This window comes from Trichosurus vulpecula, chromosome 5 (genome assembly GCF_011100635.1).
Source record: "Trichosurus vulpecula isolate mTriVul1 chromosome 5, mTriVul1.pri, whole genome shotgun sequence".
In the NCBI taxonomy this organism is placed as follows: Eukaryota; Metazoa; Chordata; class Mammalia; order Diprotodontia; family Phalangeridae; genus Trichosurus; species Trichosurus vulpecula.
Window position 1 is genome coordinate 80,948,612 of NC_050577.1, and position 20,873 is coordinate 80,969,484.

Sequence of the window (20,873 nt, forward strand, 5' to 3'; positions counted from 1 at the left end):
GAGACTGTCTGGTGAGCAGAATTTGTTTCATTATAATAATTTATCACCTACAAGACACCAGAGCTACAAAGAGATCGCTGAATAATAGATGAAATTGTGCTGAACAAAGTCTCTGCCCTAAGGAGCTTTCTGTGTAAAGGCATAAGTGGTACCATGTAGGACAAGTAAAACATAATCCGGGATGCATCGTCAAATAAAAACTAGGTGGTTCTCTCTCTCTCTCTCTCTCTCTCTCTCTCTCTCTCTCTCTCTCTCTCTCTCTCTCTTTCTGTGTGTGTGTGTCTGTCTGTCTGTCTGTCTCCCTGTCTCCCTCTCTATACATACATGCACACACATATATATGTATATGTACACACACATATATATGGTAAAAGCTTTATTTGCATAGAGTTTTATGGTTTGCAAAATAAATGTGTTTACATATATATACACATATATATATATATGTATGTATGTATGTACGTATGTATGTAGAGAAAGACCGAGATATTGGCAGACTGAGCCAGTTACAGAGAGGTGAGCAGAGCCAGCCTGATTAGTACATAAATACCCACTCTACTATTTTGGTTCTAAGTATGAGTCCCTGCCTCCCTTTCCAAAAAAAAAAAATTCTAGTCTCACTTCCTATCATACCATCATTAATTTTCATTTTCTATGTCTTTTTGAGAGACACCATGATATATAATAATAAAAAATTACTAGTCTTGGTATTAGAATATTTGGGTTTGAGTTCCAGTTTCAACATTTATTAGCTGTGTGATTTAATCCTTCAGAATTTATTCCCCCTTCTATAAAATGGACATAATAAACTCCTAACTACTCTGTAGGGTTGTTGGGATGCTTCTGAAGCCCTTATAATAACCTCGTGTAGTAATTTATAATTCAGACTGTTCTACAGAAGAAACATTTCTTTCTATTTCTAAGTTATAATCATCATCATTATCTTTAGTATCTCCCATTGACATGAAAATGTGTCTAATATTTGAAAACTTTAAGACCTTAGCAGTTGATAATTTAATAGGAAATGGGAGAAATAGCTTGAAGTAAATAAAAACTTTCTAATAGGTTGAGTTGTACAATAGTGAAACCGATTGCATTGGGAGGCAATGGGTTTCCCCTTCCTGAAGGATCAAGCTGAGAAAAAATGTTTGCAAAAGTATAGGTTGGTCTTGGTCTGGTGTAGAGCTTCCCAATCCTTAAATTCTCTGAGTCTGTAAAAACAACAAATTGATTTTGAGTGGAAGATTCTAGGGAGAGTACATCAGTGGTGAGGACAGAGGAGATGGAAGGCCCCCCACCTGAAGATAAGCCTTACTTGCATCTCATTTTTGCTCAGAGCTAGTCCTTTGTGTTAGAACCAAACCAAAACAAATCTTTGACTAGGTGTTACCTGTATGTGGAACATTTTTGTGAGGCAGAGGTTTATTTCTCTTCTAACATTTCAGTCTGTCAAGATAATTCTGAATCTTCATTTTCTCATCCATTTTTTTTAACATTCTCTTTCAACTCTGGTTGATTCATCTGCCAAGCTGACAAGCATGACTTCGAGGTTCTTCACCCAAGTCATTGATAAAAATGTTAAATAGGACAAGGCTAATAATGACAACTGACATTTACATAGAATTTTGTGGTTTGCAAATAACTATGTTCTTGATTTCATTTGATCCTTGCAATAGCCCTGGGAAGAAAGTGCCACTATCATTCTAATTTTATAAATAAATAGGGTTGGAGAAGTTAAGTGACTTGCCTAGGGTCACAAAGCTTAGTGTCTGAGGTAGGATTTGAACCTAGGTCTTCTTGACTCCATCTTCAATATTCCTATGCCAAGAGTTTTTATCCTTTTTTGGTGTCATGGGCCCCTTTGGCAGACTGGTGAAACCTTTGGACCACTTCTAAGAACAATACTTTTAAACAATTGAAGGAAGTGCTAATGTTTAATTAGAGATTAGTGAAAATAAAGCTGCATTTTTTTTTCTCCAACCAAGTTCAGGGACTTCCAGAAATCTAGCCAGTAGGTCAGTAGAATCCTCCTGTTAATAACCTCTGCACTACGTTGTCCTGACCATGCAATATGGCCTAATGACCTCCATCTAGCATGATATAAATCCCTGAATCGATAATAGGATGAAAGTGATGAAGATTCTGAATGCACTATAAAGGTCATCTATTCCAATCACTTCTTTTTACAGATGGCCCAGACAGATGTCATTAGCTTTATGACCTTGGGTAAGTCATTTGCCTTCTTGCAAACTTGGCCCCCTTATCTATAAAAAGAGAAAAGTGGACTAGATTAGTTCAGAAGTCCCTGTTTGCTCAAAATCTGTGATCCTATGACTCTCTCATGGTCCCACAGGTTTGTTGTAGTGCAAGTAGCCAAATAACAGTCTTTGCTCTGTACCACACTATAATATCTCATGGCTCTATACTGTTTTAAGATATACATATGGCTTTCCTCAGCATAACCCTCTCCCTCATTGGATATGGCTGTTCAACTAGCCAAAAATACACCTAACTGTATCCTTTTGAGAAGCTTGCAAAACCTCCAAATGCCCTGACCCAATTGGCAAAAATGAGAGGCAACAGCTAAAGAAAGTTCCTTCTACACCTATTCAGCTCTTATAGAAGATACGGAAACATTTGGGTAGCAATGATTCTTACAACTTCTAGGACTCATTTAAACTCTGTTAGGAGACTCTTGTGGTAAAAAGAAAGGAGAAGTATGCTCCCTAAGAACTTCTAGAAAGAATGTCCTACTTGTCTCTCCTCTCCACACACTAATATGCTCATCAACTATTTCCTTCTCTACTCATAAGAGGCAATTTACCCCTCCATTTTAGAAATCACTTCTGGTGACATTACTATGGAGTGATTTAATGATCTGAGAGTTTAAGGACTTGCTAGTCTTGAAGTCCTGCTACAGTATTTGTGGAAGGCTGTCTGCATGTGATTTTACTTAGTTATTCTCTCTAAGAAATTCCCAAATATTGATGAGGAAGTATCAGGGATCACCAGCAGTACCAGATGGCTGGGCAAGATTGGGTTGGCATTTGAGTCCTAGCCAAATTGAGGACTGGGAAATGTGTGGTGGAATAGAATATAGAATGTGGTCACCTTGTAGTCAGAACACCTTTATTCAAATCCAGTCCATGACACTAACTTAGTTATGTGGTCTTTGATATATTAATGATAACTTAGGCTAAAGGATCACTTAGTGGCCTTCGATTTTTAATTTTTTAAAACCTTTTAAAACCATATGTTTCTTTAGATCATTTGCAAAGCAAAGGTGAAAAAGGCTGGCTTTTCCACTTCAACCCTACTGGGACACTTCATCCCATCATGATCTCAGAGTAATGGTTTTCTCATGTGTAAAATGAAAGGGTTGAATGATCCAGGGTTCTTAACCTGTGAACTATGGCCATAGTTTAATATGTCAATAACTGAATTATACTTTAATAGGGATTTTTGGTAGTTTGGTAGTTTATTTTATGCATTTAAAATATTATTCTGAAAAGGGTCCCGAGGCTCCACTAAACTTCCAAAGGGGTCAAAAACACATATAAAAAAGGCTCTGGACTTCCAGAGGGGGCGGAGCCAAGATGGCAGCTGGAAAGCAGGGACCAGCCTCAGCTCCCTGCCGAGCCCCTCCAAAAACCTATAAAAAATGGCTCTGAACCAATTCTAGAATGGCAGAACCCACAGAACAGCAGAGGGAAGCAGGGCTCCAGCCCAGGACAGCCTGGATGGTCTCTGGGTGAGGTCTATCCCGCACGGAGCTGGGAGCTGGGAGCTGGGAAGGGAGTGGAGCAGAGCCCAGCCTGAGCGGCGTGGACCAACAAGACCAGAAACTGGGCAGAGCAAGCCCTAGCGCCCTGATTCAGTGAGCTGCGGCAGTTACGAGACTTCTCAACCCACGAACACCAAAGACTGCTGAGAAGGTTAGTGGGAAAAGCTGCGGGAGTGGAAGGAGTTCCCGGTTCGGCTTCCAGCCCCAGGGGCAGCGGAGGTGGGGCAGCTACTGCTGCTGCTGTTTCCGGCTCCAGGCCCACCTGGTGGGAGGAATTAAGTGGCGGATCAGAGCAGGGGTGCACAGCCTGCCGAAGATCTGAGCCCAGTTCGGGTTGGGGGTCCTTGGGGAAGGAGCAGTGCTGGTGCGGCAGAGCTGGCACCTCCCCCCCAAACGTGGAACATAGAACTCTGTAGTCTACAAGCAGTCATACCCCACTGAAAAACTCAAAGGTCAAGTTAGTTGGCTGGGATTATGGCCAGGCAGCGAAAACGCACCGAGACTCAGTCTCAGACTCTGCATTCTTTCTTTGCCGACAAAGAAGACCAAAACATACAGACAGAAGAAATTAATAAAGTCAAAGAGCCTACAACAGAAACCTCCAAGAAAAACATGAACTGGTCCCAGGCCATGGAAGTGCTCAAAAAGGATTTGGAAAAGCAAGTTAGAGAAGTAGAGGAAAAATTGGGAAGAGAAATGAGAAGGATGCAAGAAAACCATGAAAAACAAGTCAATGACTTGCTAAAGGAGACCCAAAAAAATACTGAAAAATACACTAAAGAAAACAACACCTTAAAAAATAGATTAACTCAAATGGCAAAAGAGCTCCAAAAAGCCAATGAGGAGAAGAATGCCTTGAAAGGCAGAATTAGCCAAATGGAAAAGGAGGTCCAAAAGACCACTGAAGAAAATACTACTTTAAAAATTAGATTGGAGCAAGTGGAAGCTAGTGACTTGATGAGAAATCAGGATATTATAAAACAGAACCAAAGGAATGAAAAAATGGAAGACAATGTGAAATATCTCCTTGGAAAAACCACTGACCTGGAAAATAGATCCAGGAGAGATAATTTAAAAATAATTGGACTACCTGAAAGCCATGATCAAAAAAAGAGCCTAGATATCATCTTTCAAGGAATTATGAAGGAGAACTGCCCTGATATTCTAGAGCCACATGGCAAAATAGAAATTGAAAGAATCCATCGATCGCCTCCTCAAATAGATCCAAAAAAGAAATCTCCTAGGAATATTGTCACCAAATTCCAGAGCTCCCAGATCAAGGAGAAAATACTGCAAGCAGCCAGAAAGAAACAATTTGAGTATTGTGGAAACCCAATCAGAATAACCCAGGATCTGGCAGCTTCTACATTAAGAGATCGAAGGGCTTGGAATGCGATATTCCGGAGGTCAAGGGGGCTAGGATTAAAACCTCGAATCACCTACCCAGCAAAACTGAGTATCATGCTCCAAGGCAAAATATGGATTTTCAATAAAATAGAGGACTTTCAAGCTTTCTCAGTGAAAAGACCAGAACTGAATAGAAAATTTGACTTTCAAACATAAGAATCAAGAGAAGCATGAAAAGGTAATCAAGAAACAGAAATTGCAAGGGACTTACTAAGGTTGAACTGTTTTGTTTACATTCCTACATGGAAAGAGGACATGTATGATTCATGAGACCTCAGTATTAGGGTAGCTGAAGGGAATATGCATATATATATATATATATATATATATATATATATATGTTTATGTATATATATAAGTGAATGTGTATGTATGTATATATCTATGTGTATATATATGTGTGACACAGGGTGAGTTGAAGATGAAGGGAAGATATCTAAAAGAAATAAAATGAAATTAAGGGATGAGAGAGCATCATACTGAGAGAGGGAGATAGGGAGAGATAGAATGGGGTGGATTATCTCACATAAAGGTGGCAAGAGGAAGCAGTTCTGTGGGAGGAGGGGAGAGGGCAGGTGAGGGGGGAATGAGTGAATCTTGCTCTCATCAGATTTGGCCTGAGGGGGAATACCATACATACTCAGTTGGGTATCTTACCCCACAGGAAAGAAGAGGGAGGAAGATAAAAAAAAATAAAAGGGGGGGGGAGGATGGAGGGGAGGGCAGATGGGGGTGGAGGTAATCAAAAACAAACACTTTCGAAAGGGGACAGGGTCAAGGGAGAAAATTCAATAAAGCGGGATGAGTTGGGAAGGAGCAAAATGTAGTTAGTCTTTCACAACATGAGTATTGTGGAAGGGTTTTACATAATGATACGCATGTGGCCTATGTTGAATTGCTTGCCTTCTTAGGGAGGGTGGGTGGGGAGGAAAGAGGGGAGAGAATTTGGAACTCAAAGGTTTAAAATCAGATGTTCAAAAACAAAAAAAAAGTTTTTGCATGCAATTAAAAAATAAGATACACAGGCAATGGGGCGTAGAAATTTATCTTGCCCTACAAGAAAGGAAGGGAAAAGGGGATGAGAGGGGAGGGGGGTGATAGAGGGGAGGGCTGACTGGGGAACAGGGCAACCAGAATATACGCCATCTTGGAGTGGGGGGGGAGGGTAGAAATGGGGAGAAAATTTGTAATTTAAACTATTGTGAAAATCAATGCTGAAAACTAAATATGTCAAATAAATAAATTTAAATTAAAAAATAATAAAAATATATATAAAAAAAGGCTCTGAACACCATTCAAGTTTTAATTTCTGTGACTCTGAGCTTTCTGATTTTTTTTCTCCTACCCTCTCTATGTTGGCTAGGTGTTTTCTAGAATGCTGGGTGTTTTTATCGAACACTGTGGACTTCTCTATCCATAGCTTCAGACTTTTATCCTGAATTGATTTTTATGATACTGTGCCTGCTTGGTATACAGACATTGACAACTACTACTGAACTTTTCACTTTCTTTGTGAGAAAGAGGTCCAGAAACATTTTGAATATAGGAAGGCCTTCTAACATCTCACAACCAAGCAGCCTGTCTGTGTGGCCAGATTCATTTCTTCAGGGCAGGCAGGCAGGAGAATATTTTTATCAAAAGCAATTCAGCTGTCCCTAATGGGACTAACAGAAATTCTTAGACAATTTGATGTTTTGTTTTGTTTTGTTTTAAGTTAGTGAGTTCCTGAAATGGCCAGTAAGGGATCGAGAGAGCAGAAGAGCTTGCTAGTTCTATCCCCAAAGCCTAGAAAAGTAATATTCCTTTTTAATAGAGAAAAGGGAAAGACCATAAAGTGGAACAATGAAGTCTTGGACTCATAAAACTTTCGGTTTAGGTGAGTTCAGATTACATTTATAAGCTCCTCCACTATTTGTATCTGGCTCCTATCTGTCTCCACATTCAAAAACAAACTTCACCATTATCAATGAGTCTTGAAAAGTGCCTCAAGCACAAGGCACATGGCTCCTTTCAGGAACATCCAGAATTTCTCAAGTTCTTTTCTCTTTTTACATTGACAATTCCAGAGGCTGGTCATAGATCATTAATACAGTGTTAGCTGCCACTTTGTGGGAGACATGTTAATGAGACTTAGCCTGGGAAAAGGAATATTAAAGGATAGCTTACTGGGTTTGTTCTTAAAAAATTTTAAAAACTTTTGAAACGAATGTTTCTATGGACAATTTCACAAAGATAAAAAAGGCATGATTTTCCACTTCAACATTACTGGGATGCTTCATCCCATCAAAATGATAAACCTGTGCTCTTGAAGTATATCTACCAGGAGAATGTAAACTACAAAGCTACACAACATAGAAAAGTGACAAGGAACAGACTGTTATCAGGAGAGCGACTTAGCCCATCACCAGAAGGTTGGTCAGTAGGTGACAAATTGTTCTGGGTCTAGACCAGAGGTATGAAACGCATGGCTCAAAGGACACATTGAACTTTGTAACACTCTCAACTCTGGCTGAACTAGATTAAGATGTAATTGGGAAATATTTAACAAAACAAATAATATAACAGAACATAGATAATGTTAACATTTGGTCTTCTAAGTCAATATGCTGCCTGTAGGGATCCTTATGTACAATTTAGTGACACCTATTTAGGAGCTTCTATTTGAGTTAGATACTACTGATCTACAACATTGAAATGTAGATCTTTTGAATTTTGAAGTAAGGTAAAGGTTTTATGATGCCACAAGATTGAGTCAGGTTAGACCAGGGGCGGGGAACCTATAGCCTTGAGGACACATGTGGCCCTTCAGGTCTTCAAGTACAGCCCTTTGACTGAATCCAAACTTCACAGAACAAATTCCCTTAATAAAAGGATTTGTTCTGTAACACTTGGGCTCAGTCAAAAGGTCATAGCCAAGGAACTAAAAGGCCACATGTGCCTTGAGGCCACAGGTTCCCCCACCCCTAGGTTAGGCTCGGAACAAAGTATGAGGATAAGCAGCTGAAGCTGAAGCATTTTAAGATCAGATTAGCCAACCATCATCTTAATTTGATATGGTGTTTCCTTTGCAACAGTAATTGTCCTTGGTTATAAGGGAGGAAATATAATAGTTATTACCATTTTATGGATAAGGAAATTTAGGCTCGGAGAAATTGTGATTTCTCGTAAATCGGAAAGGTCGTAAATGTTTCACTCAGTTTTCAAACTTAGATCGCATAACTCCGAGTCATGGCAGTGCTCATTCCAAAACAGCATATCTCATTTCAGGTGATTTAGCTCTGTTCTTTCTTAAAAACATCCTGTATCTCCAACTGGATCATTCACCACCAAAGGGTAAGGAATAGACTTTACATCCCTTTGCTTCCCAAAGCAGGGTTCAGTATCCTGCAAACAGTAGGTATTAAATGATTTATTAAACTGGCCAAGATGATAAGTGATATAACCTATGCATCGTCTAAGACCCTTTCCAACTCTATAATTTGTAACTGAAATAGAACATGGAGTTAGACTCATTAAGCTTCTATTTCGTGTGATCAGGTGGCACAAAAACAGTCAGGAAATGACACAGTAGATACATGGCCATTCATATCAGTGTTATACTTGCTTTATGGCAAAATAGTATGTGTCTTCCTTATGACTATATGGTGGGGGGAAGGTGCTTTTATTCCAATCCTAGATTCCAAGGAGCTGAAACACAGCCATGTCCACCTCTACTCTCATCATCAGATTTATGAATAGCCTACAAATTATATTCAGCTGCACAAAGAAACAAGGAGACATGATTCTGCATCACTACCACCCTTCAAAGTGTTGAACTGATTCTGAGAAATGTAGCTACTTTTATGATGATAGTCTGATCCAGACTATAAGCCAATTTAGAATGTTAGCTACGTGGCCTGGACGTTCAGAGACTGGTGACTTTCATGCTGGGGTAGACAAAGAGAACTATGGCATTTTATAAAGGCACCAATCAAGTGAAAAACAGACCCCATTCACCTTTGAATGTACCAGTTGTGAGTAGGCCACATAAGGATAGAAACAAGCATTGGCAGAATTCCATTGATATTAGGGGCTGCACTCATAATCAGCCATTCTAGTTCTTTGTTATCTATAGAAAAACCCCTCTGGGGAGAGAGTCTCAGTCTAACTAGCCTGCTTCAATATCTTGGCAGTCTTTCCAAAGCAATAAGCCAAATTCTCACTGCCCTCTACCACTACAATATATGTTATGATAAGGAGAAATCAAGGCGATCAGCTCTCTATCCTAAACTTGGCATTTTGGTTTTTAACAATCTCCTAAGGAAATTCAGAAACTCCTGGGAAGGGTCATGTTTTAAGTGCTTATCAGCTAATATCTTATAAGACACTATTAGAACTTAAGATTAGAATCCACCTTGTAGGCTGGCAGTAGATGAGGAGAGATGATTGGGTGGGATGGATAGCCTGAGGGCACCAAAATAAACCTACCAAATTCCATGAGCTGTCCCAGTGCCAAAACAGGACTCTCTTTCCATAGCTCCACAGTATCATTAGAAATCACCCAAAACTCTAATTTGGGCATTTATGTCATCACCCCCCTTCTCTTTCTCCTTTGTATTCACTGTATCTTCCTAAAGTATTTAGACTTTGAATTTAATAGAAATTGGACAAGTATCTTTGACTAATGTCATTTAACTAATAATACTGAGTTTTGTTGTTGTTCTTCTCCAGTCATTTCAGTCATTTCCAATTCTTTATGACTCCACTGGGGGTTTTCTTGGCAAACATACTAGAGTAGTTTGCCATTTCCTTCTCCATATCATTTTATGGATGAGGAAACTGAGGCAAACAGGGTTAAGTGACTTGCCCAGGGTCACAGAACTGGTAAGTCTCTGAGACTAGATTAGAAGTTAGGAAGATGAGTCTTCCTAATTCCAGGCCCAGAGCTCTATCCACAGCATCACCAAGCTGCCCTAAAACCTGGATATCCCATATCAATGTATGAAGCATTAAAAAGGGGAAGGTGTACATGATCTCTGTCCTTTATAAGTTTCCAAAGAAACAATGGTAAAGTGCCATGATTTGTGAGTCCAAGGACCTGGGGCTCCCCACCTGTGTGATATTGAGTTGTCCCTTTACCTCTTTGAGTCTTAGATTCCTCATTCATATAATGAGCAGGGCTGGGGAGGAGAGGAGAAAGGGAACTGAAATAATCTCTAATATCCCTTTGATCTCTAAATCTTATGAATTCATCACCTTGAAGGAATCCTGAGGCTGGTGTATGTTCACACTTTATGCCAATAATAGGTAAGTACAATTAGTAGGGATAGTGAGCAAATTGTGTGAATTGTCAGACATTGTTGATAGGCACTTAAACACGTACACGTATTTGTGGCAAGAGAGAGAAAAATGACAATACTCTGGTAGAAATGAATAGCCTTTTGTGGAACGGTTTATAAAAAAAACTGTGCATTTTTCTCCAACAGAAGAGATGCTCTGGTTAATTTAAGTCCTAATTAAAAACAAACCTAGTTTATATACTGATTTCATTACATTCTATTTCATTTTCCTTTATCATTTTACATTTTAATGAGTTAATAAAGGAGTCATTTGAGTTATGCATTTGTTCTACCTATTTACCCCAAACAACCACTTGAATAGATGTCTCAGCTTTGTAATGGATTTTGCTTTCCCCTAAAATAATTTTGATATAGCTTTAATTTAAACCAAATAATCAAAGAGAATCTGGAAAAATATAACTTTCTTCTGTCTTGTGGCAATAGAGGGTGGTAGGATGCGTATACTGAAGGAAGCACTTAGCATGGAAACGGAAGCAAAGCCCAGGGGAAAGTTATACCAGCATCAGCCCTGAGAAATGAATGAGAGCGAGTATTTCAGCATTGGGAATTTAAAGGACACTTAGGCAAAATAAACCCCCCACAGCAGGGGGAGCTTAAATGCATTTTTGCAAAACTCATGCTTTGGAATCCGTGCCAAACATTGTTTCTAGAGAATTCTGTGCAATAGGGGAAATTATAGAAACTAGTGTTTCATAATACTTTTAAGTTTTACAGAGCACTTCTTTTTAGCTTAACTCTGTGAAGTAAGTAGTTGAAATGAAATGGTATTGTCCCCATTATGTTTAAGATGTAACTAGGGCAAGACAATCTGAACTTTGTCCCTGTGTGCTAATTTTAGAGGGCACTGATAGTATTCGTCATTCTTCAGAAGCATAGAAACAACAGAACTAAGTACATAATTAGCAAGAATAATTAGTTAACATAGGAAGCTACAAGATGAATGGCTAGCTTCCTCTGCCTTGCTATAACCATCTCTCCAATCTCCCCCAACTGAGGATGTACTTTACGTTCCCCTTCCCTCTCTACTCTGTTCCTTCCACTCCCCCTTTGTTTCTCCTTCATCTAGCACAGTACCTGGTACAATGTTGTTCAATTCTATCCAATTCTTCTATGTACCATAACACACCAATACTGTCCATGGGGATTTTTTGGCAAAGATACTGAGAGTGGTTTGCCATTTCCTTCTCCCATGGATTGAGTCAAACAGAGGTTAAGTGACTTGCCCAGGGTCACACATCTAGTAAGGGTCTGAGTCCAAATCTGAACTTATGTCTTCCTGATTTCAGGCCCATTGCTCTATACTAAAAACCAAATCCAATTTTCTTTGCTTTATATCTTGCTTTCTTTCTGACCAAAAGGGTGGGATGCCACATCATCTTCATTCTCTGTTTCATTCAAGCAGGTCTATAATTAATGCCAAACCAAAGAGAATGATGAAATTCCCATCTAGTAGGAATTTCCATCAGGTATTTCCAACAGTGTTAACCTAGCCCAGGAGTGGGAAACCTGTGGCCTTCTAAATTCTTAAGTGCAGCCTTTTGACTGAATCCAAATTTTACAAAATTTTACAAAATTTGGACTCAGTCAAAAGGCTGCATTTAAGGATTTAAAAGGCCACATGTGGGCTTAAGGCCACAGTTTCCTGACCCCTGTCTAGCCCATTGTCCCAGCATCCCTAATGCACTTGGAGCATATAAACCATGTTAGCTTGAAGCATTCGAGAAAGATTAATCCTAAGAGTGTCTGTCTTCAAGGTGAATATTTTGGAGCATATGATCATGAATAATGAATTATAAGGAAAAAAAAGTTCCTCAAATGTAAATCTAAAACCTGAAGTCAAGAAGGCGCATCATATAGTGTATAAGGGATTGGTTGTGGAGTCAGGATCACCTGGGTTCAGTTTCTGCATCTGACATATATTAGTTATACACTTATGGACAAGCCATTTAACTTCTCATTGTCTCAGACAGCCCTCTCTAAGAAGTTACAGAAGAATTGCTAAGCTGTGTTAATAGAAGTTTCCCTGCCAGGAAGTACCCTTTAATAAGGAAAACACAGGGCCAGACCACAAACAAACCAGTCAATCAGCATACCTCTTATGTGTCAAGCAATCTGCTGAGCACCAGGGATGCAAATACAAAACTCTCTAGGTGCTCTGAACTTTAAGAATTTTAGAGAGAGAGCAAATAAAAGAAATGTAAATCAAAACAGGTGATTGATGCTTTACAGCATTTTTTCATATGGTTCTCATATATTTGTATTGATTTCATACATATCTTGGTCATCAGACTTTTATGAGGAAAAATTTGCCATGACAATTTTTCCCTAGTAAATAGTTTCTTTTCTATTTCTGACTATATTAATTTTATTTGTTCAAAACTTATGTGGTCATCTATCCTTTGTTCAGTCAAGAGCTCTTCTCTTGTCCATAGTTAAGAATGTCATGTCCTTCCATCTTCCTCTCAAGTTTGTTTGACAATTTGGATTTACTGTACCATAAGGTATGATGTTAGGCTGACCTAATTTCTTCCAGACTGCATTCTACTTTCCCCAGCAATTTTAATCAAATAGAGAATCATTACTTTGGTTTGATCAAATGCTATGCTACTACAGTCTATTGTTCTGGTGCTTCTGTACCTAATCTATTCAACTTAAATTCTATATTTGTTTTTAACCACTACCACACAGTTTTGTTAATTATTGCTTTGTAAAGAAGTTGAGGTATGGTTCTACTAGGACCTCTTTCTTCCCACTTTTTATGTTCTTTATTAACCCTATCTATATTCTTGATTTTTTCTTCACCTGGAGTTTAATTATTTAAATTTATTTATATTTATATAACAATATATGTAATTTAATTATTATTAATAAAAATAATTTTTTCTAATTATATGGAATAATCTTTTGTATTATGGTATAGAGTCAACTATAATTTAGGCACTATTGTCATTTCTTTATTGTTTTGGCACCACCCAACCAGAAACAATTACTGCATTTCTAAATATTTAAGGCTGTCTTCATTTCTATGAAGTGTTTTGTAGTTGTAGTCACGTAATCCTTTTATGATACAGTAGATGGACATACAACTATTTTATACATTTGATTCAATCAAAGACTCTTGATTGAAACAAAGGACTCAATCAAAGCCACTTGATTACCTCAGTGCTCCAAAAGAGAAAGCAGTAAAAAAAAAAAAGTCCCACCTTAATTATCATAACAACATTCTATAGATTTTTAAAAGAGATTCTTTTCCTATTTCATCCTCCCAGTATTTGTTAGTAACATACAGAAAGGTTGATGTTATTTTCTAGGTTTACTTTCTATCCTGGTATTTTACTGAAGTTATTAGTTGTTTCAATTAATGTTATTTTATTCTTTGTAGTTAACTAAAATTCTAACAATGTGCAAAAAGCAATGATTTTGTATCCTCCTTCCTTATGCTCATTCCCTCCATTTCTTTATCTTATTATTATAGCTACCATTTCTTGGAAAATATCAAGCAATAGTGGTGACAATGTATACTTTCTTTACCACTGATATTATTGCAAAGAGAACATAAACCTGTAAATTTTTTCTTTCCTTTATCCACAGCCCTTGTTTTGTTTTGTTTTGTTTTTTCAAAGAAAAAAGAGGTTGAGAAATACAAGAAATGATATGAAGGTTGGGAGGAGGGAGAAGGGAATGAGCATTTATTGCATTCCTATTTTGTGCTAGGCACTGGCAAATATTATGTTATTTGATCCTCACAACAACCCTGGGAGGTAGGTACTATTACTATTCTGATTTTGTAAATGATGAAACTGTGGCATACAGAGGTTAAGTGGGATGCCCAGGGTCACACAGCTAGAAAATACCTGAAGCTGGTTTGAATTCAGGTCTTCCTGACTAGGTCCAGCATTTCATCCATTATACCACCTGGGAACCTCAACACCTATTAACACTGGTGACATTTAATTGAAGTGGTCTGTTCTTACTCCTCCATTCCTCATCTAAACCCACGCTCTAATCCCTAATTCTTAAACTTTAATCACCCCTTTATGATCAACCCTGTGAAGCTGGTGTTTATTTTGTTTACAATTATACCTTTCCCAATGCTGTTCTCTCTCTTAAATGCCACTTCCCCCTCTCCCTTTTTCCTTCTATTTCTTTGTTGAATTTAATGTATTTTTATGCCAAACTCTGTGTGTGTATGTTTGTGTGTTCAACCCTACCCTCCTTTGTCTGGTTCACTTCTGAGTGAGGTTGATCAGGTGCCCACCCTCCTCACCCCCAACTTCATGTTCATCTACTTTTTTGCAACCTTGACAATTAAGTGAAACAATAAGTTCTTTTTCCTTCCTAACTTCTTTCTTGTTATGTCCTCTTTTCTCTCTCCTTTCTTCTCTCTCTTAAAAACATCAAAAGAGACACAGCTATACCTAGTTCCAATATCTTTATATGTAAGATAGACATGTCCACCTGGGTTGTCTAAATGTATAGACATAGCTTGTGGGTGGCATGGATAGATGTGGTCTAAGATGTGATCCCCTCTGAAGAGAATAGGACACCCATGGACCTGTTCTGCCAGCATATTAGCTGATAGGAAGGTGCTAGATTAGAAGGTCCCATTACCTCCATAAGGTTTAGAACTCTTTTTTTTCCAGTCTATTTGTGGTATCACTGGAGAATTAATGGGTAGGGTAGTCCTTAGCTCCTTCCCACCAAACACTGGCTATCCAGAAGACCATCACAAATGCAGAATACTGAGTAAATCCATTTAGCCAAGGAAAACAGCAAACGGAAATTGGAGGCACTTTACAGAATTGAAATATGCCAGAAAATATTAAGAGTAAATTAGCTCTTCAGCTGGAAGTGAAATAATATCTCAGATCAAGACAAGAGAGAAGGTCCAGTCTCACCCAAGGAGGTCCACTCTAGCAGTCCCTAGAGGGGCAAGCTGGAAATCGGGGACATGTTGAGGCACCAGCTTGCCCTGCACATCTTCAGTTTTTCCCTCCATGTGTTTCTGCTTAAAGAATTTTGGGAACTAACACCATCCTTTACTCATTTAAGTGGCATTCATTTGCAAATCAGCAGACACATCTCCCTCTGCACATCCAGCAATACACAAAATGACTCAAGCTTTGTTGGAAGCCTGGTTATATCTGTTACTCAACTCCCTCTTTGATTGTTGAATTCTGATGGGACACTTTTCTCTTTTTCCCCTGTTAGAATATAAGCACTTCAACATCATTTTGAACCTTTCCAGATGCTTGTATATATTTACCTTTTAAGGTTGCCTTTGACTCCTTCCCTTTATAAATTTCTTTGATATCTAGTCCATCCCTCCCATCTCCTTTCATTTTAGTAAGCCTTCACAAAGCTTTGTTGAATTAAATTAGTTAGATTGGTAATTACTCATATGTTTAAAAACAACCACAACCTTGAAAAAGTTCTTTTGAAGGCAGGCAGATGAACTAGGAGAATTCAAAGGAGTGGCAAGGTTAAGGGTGGGGGCAGCAATCTAATACCCTAAGATTGTAATGAATTCAAGGAAAAAATTAACTAAGCAAAATTAGGCCTTGTGTAGTCCTGGGATCCTATAGGTACAATCCAAAGAAGCTGTTCCACAGTTGAGGTTCTGTCTAAAGAGAATGGAGGACTGGATTAATTAAATAAAAAGGGGAGCATAGCAGCATTGTAGTTTATTTAAGTTGTGCCAAGATACTACTGTGAATTCTAATATGCAGGCCTGACTTCTCTGTGATGTATAAATGTATTACAAGGCTTAGGCTCACCTTTTAACCAGCCTGATTATCACAGGGCATGAAATAACATTTGTAGGCTCAAAAAATCAGGCTAAATTCTGCTCCCCAAGTCACCAAACTAAAGAGAAACATAAGGATGTCAATCAATGGGACTCAAATCCCTGAACAAGGAGACTGATTAGTGAGGGTTTGGCACCAGGAGCCCAAGAGAATTAGTATAACCCCTGCATGAACCAAAGGAGCAGAATTACTCTCTGCTCTGCCAACAGCTACTCTAATAACGTGGAGTTATGTCCATTTCCCATTTCAGCTGAAGTAGCTAGGATGTAGACAAGCTCTGAGATCATTTTCCTTTCAGTCCCAAGGTGCTCATCTACCACTTAATCCATTTTCACATCTCATCCATCATGTAAATGAAATGTGGAACAGCCCCAAGTTTCTTCAAGAGGCTATTAGCCCTCTAAAGTAAGTATTTTAGAGTTGATTAGATTAAGGAAGTCTGCTTGGACCTCATGTTACAAATTCAGTGTGTATATTCTGAATGCTGTGGAAGCCCAGTGGACCATAATCAGCCTTGGAGAAGGCCTTTGAAAGACATGTGTTATGTCCCAGAGGCTGCAGTATGGCATCCCTCTAATAGGGATTGGGCAGTGAGTTAAGAGTGCATAGTTGGATAATGTGCTCTGAAACTGAAACAGAGCTCATCACCTTAGACCTTAGTTACCCCAGTGGCATGATCGTATGTCTGGATTCTGGAGCAGTAAATCATCTCAATTGTAAACACTCAGAGACATAACAGATGATATACACATCACTCAAGTTCCCAGCCACCTCTTAGAGAACATTAATCCAACAATCCAGCAAATATTTATTAAATTCCTGCTATGTGCTAAGCACTGGGGAATGAATACCCATATGAAAAACAGTATTACTTCTCCCCTCAAGGAGTTTACAGTCTTGTAAGAGGTATGTATAAACACAAACAACTATGTATGTATAAGCACCAATAGCCTCAGTTAAAAATGATAGAAGAGGTCAGGGTAGTCTAAGAGATTCAAAGAGGGAAATTCCACTTGAGCTGGAAGAATGACTGAAGGCTTCATAAAGGAGAAAGTACTTGGGCTGAGCCTTGAAGAAGTGAAAGGAGGGATGTCAGTAAGTGAAGGTGGGTAATAAGAATCTCTTTTAATCATGGGAGATAATATAGACAAAATTTTGAAGGGAGGAGATGGGAGATCACTGAGGTGTCCAGTTTGCCCACAACTGAGTGCTCATAAAAAGGAAGTGAAGATTAATGCTAGAAAGGAAGGTTGGATTCAGATAGCAGCAGGCCTAGAATGCCAGCCTTGTAGCTTACACTTTCTGCAGTAGGCAATAGGGAGTAACAGAAAGTCTTTAAGCAGTGTGGGGATGACAGAATCAGACCAGTGTATTAGAAAGATTCTTTTGGCAACAGTATGAAAGACAAATTAGAGGAGAGAGGAACTGGAGGCAGGGAGACCGCCTAGAAGGCTAAAAGAAGAAGCTATTAGAATTAGCGGTTGGCCGCTCATAGAGTCAAAGGGTTGAAGAATTCCCAGGAGTTCAAGGCCACTATGACAGTGCATCACTTGCAGAAACCTCACGTGGCCTCCACTTAGACATCCCCTCTCCAAGGGTCTTCTGCATATCACCATGTGTCAGTTAAAAGAGAATCCTGGAATCACTTCCAAAATATCCTCTGCTTAACTGCTCTCTGAGCCCCATTTGGGGTACGGTCCCAAGTTCCACATATTCTTTGACACTTTGTCGCTCTAAAGTAACCACAGTTATAACTTTCCCAATTTTTTTCCTCCCTCATAAAACCCACTTCTTCCTCTCCCTTTCTCCATTTTCTTGTTGAGATTAATGTGCTTTTTAGCAAACCTTGTGTGCATTTTTTCTCTGCCTTTAGTTCAAATGTGAACCTCCCCTAACAGACACAACAGAGTAATGTCATAGGGGCACTAATACTTTCATTAGTTCTGGTACTATGGTTAAAATAATTCCTCTAAAGTGAAATCTAGAAGAAGAGGTCTTAGAAATGGGAGACCTATAAAGATATCAAGCCTTGGAGGTGTCCTTTCTTTTATTTTCATGTATATGCTGTTCACAAGAAAGTTCATCTGAGGGGAAATTCTATCTGGCTGAAGTCTGGTTTATATAGTTATCAAATTCATCTTTCCCATCCCTGTCCCTGTATATAGAACTCCAACATCCAGCCAATACTCTCATCCTTATATTCTGTTTATAATTGATGAACAAATATTTACTTGGTTTCCAGATAGGCAAATAATTCTAAAACATGGTCCCTATCCTCAAGCATCTTCCAATGTAGCTGGGGAGATAAGAATATATAGATACATGCATCTATATATTAGGTAGATATCTAAATATGTGTCTGTGGATTAGAGTAGATATCTAGATAGATATCTATGGATATAGATGGGTTGATACAGATATATGCAAAAATAACCATTCAAAATAATAAACAATAAATTAAAGATAATTAGTATAGAAAATATAGGCTGCTATATTTCAATGAGGAAGAAATCATTATGGGATAGTATGACCAGGGAAAGCTTAATATAAGAGGTAATATTTAAACTGGACCTTGAAATGGGATACACTTTAAGTATTTAGAAAGGGGAGGATGTTCCAAGCAAGAACCATTTTGACAATATTACAGATTTTGGAACTTCCACGTACAAATTCTACTTAAAAGATAGTGAGTATATCTGTAGATCTTTCATGGTTCCCCCAATACTAATGCTTTGCTATCCAAGGTTACAATGTATATGACTTATATAGGTCTTATGTATTCACCAATATATGTAGACCTCTTTGCCCAGATAGAATAAGGAGCTTCCCAAGCTCCTTGAGGACAGGAACTGTTTTGCTTTTGTCTCTGTGTTCCCAGTGTTTTAGCACAATGTCTTGTGGATTTTAGGCACTTAAACAAAGCTTGTTCAATGATTGACAAGCCAGTCTGAATTTTTCATTTGTAGTATAGGCAGAATTTTTTGTGGTCTATCAGATTTTGAGTGATCCTCCTCAATTCTTTTAGACTATCCTTGGCACTGCATTTCAATTTAGCATTGATCTGTTCAGTACCTATTAGGAACACAAAGATTGAAGAGACATAGTGTCTGCTCTAAGGGAGCTCTCAGACCAGTATGAAAGATAAGGCAAATACATCAAATACAATGGAATGCATTAATAAAAGAAATACAAACTTCTATGAAATTTTAAAGATAGAATTTACTTATTGGACTGCTCAGAAAAATTTCATTCAGAAGTCCCTTTAGTTGGCCTTTGTTTTGTTTTTTTTTTTGGTTGTTTCTTTGCTTTTAATTAATTTTATTCTGAATTTAAGAAATAAAACAAGTATTTCTTTTTTTACCTTCTTTTTTATTTTTTTTTTATTTTTAGTTTACAACACACAGTTCTACATAATTTTGAGTTCCAGATTTTCTCCCCTCCCTCTCCCCTCCCTCCCCAAGACGGCATGGAATCTCATAGAACTACCACGTATAACTTCACATTAAATTAATTTATACACTAGTCAAGTTGTGGAGAAGAATTATGACCAATGGAATGAATCATGAGAAAGAAGAAACAGAACCAAAAAAAAACCCCAAAAACAATAACAAAAGAGAAGAAAAAAAGGCAAGCATGAAGTGTGCCTCGATCTGCATTCAAACTTCATAGTTCTTTCTCTGGATATAGATAACATTCTCCATCGTGAGTCCTTTCGAGTTGTGCTTGCACCTTGTGTTGCTGAGAAGAGTGAAGTCTGTCAGGGTTGGTCCTCACGGAATCCATATATCTGTGGTTGTGTACAATGTTCTCCTGGCTCTGCTCCGCTCACTCAGCATTATGTCGTGTAGGTTTTTCCAGGTTGTTATGAAGTCCGTATCATCCCCATTTCTTATGGCACAATAGTATTCCATTACCTTCATATACCACAGCTTGTTCAGCCATTCCCCAATTGATGGGCATCCCTTTGATTTCCAATTCTGGGCTACCACAAAAAGAGCCACTATAAATATTTTTATACATATGGGTCCCTTTCCCTCTTGTGTGATTTCTTTGGGATACAACCCTAGAAGTGGTATTGCTGGGTCAAAGGGTATGAACATTCCAGTGGCCCTTTGGGGGTAGTTCCAAATTACTCTCCAAAATGGCTGGATCATCTCACAACTCCACTAGCAATGTAACAATGTTCCAATTTTCCCACATCCTCTCCAGCATTTATCAACCTCCTGTTTTGTTATTTTAGCCAATCTGACAGGAGAGATGTGGTATCTAAGAGTTGTTTTGATTTGCATTTCTCTAATCAGTAGTGATCCAGAGCATTTTTTCATATACCTATAGATAGCTTTAATTTCTTCCTCTGAAAACTGCCTGTTCATATCCTTTGACCATTTCCCAATTGGGGAATGGCTTGTATTCCTATATATTTGGCTCAGTTCCCTGTATATTTTAGAAATGAGGCCTTTATCAGAGATATTAGTTGTAAAGATTTTCTCCCAATTTTCTGCTTCCCCCATAATTTTTGTTGCATTGGCTTTTTTT